This window comes from Dipteris shenzhenensis, chromosome 30 (assembly GCF_047967505.1).
Source record: "Dipteris shenzhenensis isolate YYH24624 ecotype China chromosome 30, Dip_SZ_1.0, whole genome shotgun sequence".
Lineage (NCBI taxonomy): Eukaryota > Viridiplantae > Streptophyta > Polypodiopsida > Gleicheniales > Dipteridaceae > Dipteris > Dipteris shenzhenensis.
The window spans coordinates 28,941,350-28,946,733 of NC_141625.1; positions in this window are offsets into that span (position 1 = coordinate 28,941,350).

Here is a 5,384-nt window from a genome sequence, read left to right on the forward strand (position 1 = left end):
AGTTACGAGGGGTTAAAGTAGGGGTAAAATGTGCTTTTTTTTGGGGGGGTCTAAGGTTTGGTGCGAATGGGCTTTAAGACTAACTAATGGGTAGTAATTGACCCAGTTTAGTTGACCTAACTTGTCTAGTTAGATGCTAATCAGTTAGTCTAACCTAACCTAGTTATGGTTAGATTGACAATAGTTAGTTCATCTAACCTAGTACAATGAACTAACCTAGTGGTCTAGTTAGTGTAACTAACTCAAGTTAAATAAGGGGGAAGAGAGAATTTTATGGGAAGTCAATTAAGTTAAAAACAAAGAGGTGGGTGAAGTTGGGGTTTGGGGGCCAGGGGGAAGGGAAACTAAAAAGTGCTAATAAGAAAAAAAGAATAAAATATTAATAATATTCTATAGTAGGAAAAAATCATTACTAATGATTAGTGTAAAAATAGTGTAACAGGGGAGGGAATGAAATAAAAGAAAAGGGAGGGTGAAAAAGGTTAGTAACAGGTTTAAAAAATGAATTATAAAAAATAAAAAGGGGGAAATAAGAAACAAAATAAAAAAGATGGTAGGGGGGCTTATAAACTAGGGATTAAATCATTCTTAAAATAGACATACTAGGGGGAGGGAAGTTAGGGTGGTGATTACATACTAGAGGGACAAAGTTAGGGGGGTTATGTAAAGACAAGAGAGGCCAAAAAGACAGGGGCGGGGGGTTGTGGGGGGAAAAATGTGTACTTGTGCAAGAAACAATTCATTAAGAAAAAAATGTGTGTGTGTGTGTGTGTGTGTGTGTGTGAGAGAGAGAGAGAGAGAGAGGGAGAGAGAAAGTGAGATACAATTATTGAGCTACATTACTATGTATATGTGTGTGTGTTGTGTATGAATGGATTCCCTTTATGGTGATTTTCAAAATCTATCCAACTTACAACAAAGTGGTGGTTTTGGGGCTAGCGGTGTAAGTGTGATTTTTCTTTTTGAGAAAAGTGTGTGTGTGTGTGTGTTTAAAAAAATGAAAATTATAAACAACATGGCACACGATGCTTAGATAAACATGGAAAAAACTTTTTTTTCTTTTGACACATGGATCCTTATGAGTACAACTAGTAAAAAAGTGTCGAATCCATCCAGTAGTCTATGCTCTAAGGTCGGGGTCCACTTACTTGCCACCATCCAGACAAAATAATGTGTTAGAACATCATAGTTTCGTGAGGGAAGATAGGTATGTTAGATATCAATGCTCCACTCTCGGGTAACTATGCGGGAACCAGCTAACTCTACTTGTAAGCCCCCCATATGAGGAGAAGGCATTTGAGTAGCTCAGTTACCTGGTAGGTCCTGGTTTGGACACCAAATGGGGGCCATGTGTGGCCTGATGGCTGGACGGCTTCAGATAGAGTTGGCACACTACCAACTAGGCTACATGCAAGTGCGGGAAGACATCCCATGACTGACCGTACTGAGGGTAGATGGAGCATTTCTTGGGGCAGCAGCCCACTCTCGAGTTGCGGGGCCCATTTGGTGCCCCAGATGATCCCGGATGGGGCTCTTGGCAGGAACAAAGACCATAAGTTAGTTGCTCTATTCTATGCCACGGTTCTATCATGTGGTCGATGGTCCCGACCTCCAGTCGGCCATTTTGGGTGGACTGGGTCGGTCACCCAATTGGGTCTAACTGACTATGACTGGTGGCTACATAAGAGCAAGCCCATCAAGCCCATCATCATCACTAGCTACAGCAACCCTGATTCCTTAGCATCTAGCCTCTGTCCTCTACTGTTTCCAATGTGCCATCGAAGCTCCTCTCACAGGAGTGCACGGTTGGGAGGCAGTGCCATCTATTGTATCAGTTTTACAGTAATCAAATTTTTGATTCTCCATACTATCTCCTTTTCTCTCTTGCATACGAGATCTTGTTATCTGTTGAGCATAAACGTTGTATTGTTTTCTTACATGGTATCAGAGCTTGGGCTCTAGCAAGAAGATTTGGTGGTGTGTTTTTGTTTGTGAGCAGATTGTGAGAGATGGCCCAACCTGCAAGACTGTGAATCCCACCGTTCGGCAAAAGCGGAAAGTTGGATGGCTCTAGCTATCCACTCTAGAAGTTCAAGATGAAGACCATCGTAAGTGCATACGAGCTTTGGGATACTGCTACCGGGGTGGACGTGAAGCCGGTTCTGAGACTGGGATACTGCTACTGGGGTGGACATGAAGCCAAATCCGGCCAATGCAGCACAACAGATAATACCAACTGTGGATGAGATTCTCGTGTGGGCAAGAAGAAATGCAGATGCGCTATGTTCTATTGTCTGCAGTGTAAGTGATTCTGTCATGGCATTCATTCAACATGTCCCCACAGCGGAGGAGGCATGGATGGTCTTGAAAAATCAGTATGAGACCATGAATCAGATGGGATTCACAATCTGGAGACTCAACTCGTGAACGAGAAACTCTCTGAGTCTAAAATGGCAGAGAAGTTCATCACTAGGGTAAAGAATCTACGCGATCATATGACTACGATTGGCATCACCATCACTAGCGAGAATCTACCACAAAGGTGCATACGGATTCTCCCACCAAAGTATGACGGTCTTCTTATGGCGCTAAATATGTAGAACAAAAATCCGCCCCTCAACTTTGAGGATTTCAATGCAATGCTTCTAGAGGAGGAGATGCATCAAAAGATGAGGACTGCTGGAGAAGATTCGGCTTTCTCCACTGGATCAAAGAAAGGTAAGGTTAAGGACTCAAGTAACCCATCTTCTTCTGATGATAAAAAGAGAAAGAAGAAGATCAAGTGCTTCTATTGCAACAAGGCAGGGCACAAGCAGAATGAGTGCCGAAAGAAGATTGCAAATGAGAAGAATAGAGTAAAGAAAGAGTCCAACAACAGTGCGTAGGCAGTACCAGAAGAGCTATTCATAGCAATTGAGGAGATTTGCACAGAGGTAGTTCACGTACCTGTAGATGAGCCTTGGATTATTGATAGTGGTGCATCGCACCACATGACCAGTTGGAAGGATTGGTATACCTCTCTACATCCGGTAGGGAATGACATCCTGGTAGCAGTTGGCAATGATGCAAAATGTCCAGCAAAAGGAAAAGGTATGATTGCTCTCAAGTCAGATGGAGTTGTAAAACAGTTGTCTGATGTTCTTTATGTGCCAGATATAAAGAGGAACTTGTTGTCCATTTCTACGATCATGGATCGGGACCTCAAAGTTCACTTCAATAAGAATGGTGCACAGATTTTGGATCTTCAAGGGAAGGTCATTGGTAAAGGTACTCGATGCAACAACATCTACGAACTCTCAACTTTCAGTGCTCGAGCCGAGCCGATGTGAGCAACACTAAGCTGTGGCATGAGAGGTTTGGTCATCTAAACCTTAGTTCTTTAAAGGAGATGCATAAAAGTGGAATGATTATAGACCTACCAAAAATTACAGATCTGCCCGATGTATGTGAAGCTTGCATGATGGGCAAGCAGCATCAGCAGCCCATTCCTAAAGAAGCCAGAAAGGCAAAGGCTCCTCTAGAGCTCATTCACACGGACCTCTACGAAAAGATGGAGATGGAAGCTTTGGGTGGTTCCTACTACTTCATGACGTTGATCGATGACTACAGTAGAAGAATATGGATATACTTCCTGAAGACTAAAGATGAGGCTTTTAGTAAGTTCAAAGAATGGCATGTAATGGTCGAGAAAGAAACGGGGAGGAAGGTGAAGAAGTTGAGATTAGATAGAGGTGGTGAGTTCACATCAAGTGGATTCGAAAGTTACTACAAAAGTCACGGGATCAAGAGGCAGAAACCCCCGCCACATACACCACAGCAAAATGGAGTAGCAGAGCGCAAGATATGCATCATCTACAAAATGGGTAGGAGTATGATGAAAGGGAAAGATTTGCCAAAGATTTTCTGGGCTGAAGCATGTAACACGGTAGTTTACATTCTCAATTGTAGCTACACGAAGGCTCTGAACAGGATGACTCCACTACAGGCCTTTCCTAGTAAGAAACCTTCAGTTGTACATTTTAGAGTTTTTGGATGTGACTATTTGTGCATGTCCCTGATGCTAACAGGACCAAATGGGAACCGAAGAGTCGAAAGTGTATTTTCTTGGGCTACAGTGAAGAGACAAAGGGTTACCGTCCTCGTTACCGTCTCTATAATCCTATTACCAAGAAGGTAATAGTAAGCCACGATGTGGTCTTCTCAGAAAATCCGCATCAATTGGAGGAGGATGCTTCCTTCCTAGACAACCAAGACTAGGATATCCATTCAGTACAACCACCAACAATAGACCAAAATCCCCCAATGGTGCTTGGGAGGATTCAAGATAAAGAAGAGGAAGAAGAGCCTGTAGAACCACAACGGCAATGGCCATTCCCAAAGTGGGTAAAGCAGCTTTTGGATGGCAGAGAACCTCCGACCATTGAGGAGGAACCATCCGAACACTGCCGACGGTCCAAGAGATTAGAGGAGCAAAGAAGGGCACAGGAACACTTGGTCAATTACGCTTTGATGACAGAGGTGATCCATGCTGAAGAACCCAAGTGTCTTGAAGAGGCACAAGATGATGATAGGTGGATGGAGGCTATGCAGTCGGAGTATGGCTCCATAATGAAGAACAACGCTTGGGACCTTGTGGATCGACCACCAAAATGCAAGGTAATTGGCACCAAGTGGGTGTACAGGACCAAGTATAAGTCTGATGGCACATTGGATAAGTACAAGGCTTGGCTCATGGCAAAAGGATTCGCACAAGTACATGGTTTTGATTATCAGGATAATTTTGCTCCCACAGCTTGACTAACCACAATTTGTAGTGTTTTGGCTTTAGTAGCACAGGAAAGTTGGCCCGTGTTTTAGATGGATGTAAAATCTGCCTTTTTGAATGGAGATCTCAAGGAGGAGGTATACGTGGAACAACCACCAGGTTTTGTGATCCCCGGTTCAGAAGGTAAAGTTTGTAAACTGAAGAAGGGACTTTACAGGCTAAAACACGCCCCACGAGCGTGGTACTAGCGGGTTGATGCCTATTTTTTGCAAAACGGGTTTAGGAGGAGCCCATCTGATGCCAATTTGTATATCCATAGAGAAGGAGGCAAGTGTATGATTGTGGTCCTTTATGTGGACAACCTTGTCATAATAGGGAACCATGAAGAGAAGATCTCGCAGACAAACCATTTGCTAGGAAGAGAGTTTGAAATGATAGACCTCGGACTAATGCATTTCTTTTTGGGGATTGGAGTTTGGCAAGAGCCAAAACAAATCTTCATCTCACAACTAAAGTATGCTGGAGAGATACTGAAGGCATTTGGCATGGCTGAGTGCAAGACAGTTTGATTTACTTGTGTAACACGTGGCCGAACATCAGTTTTGTGACTGGTGTACTA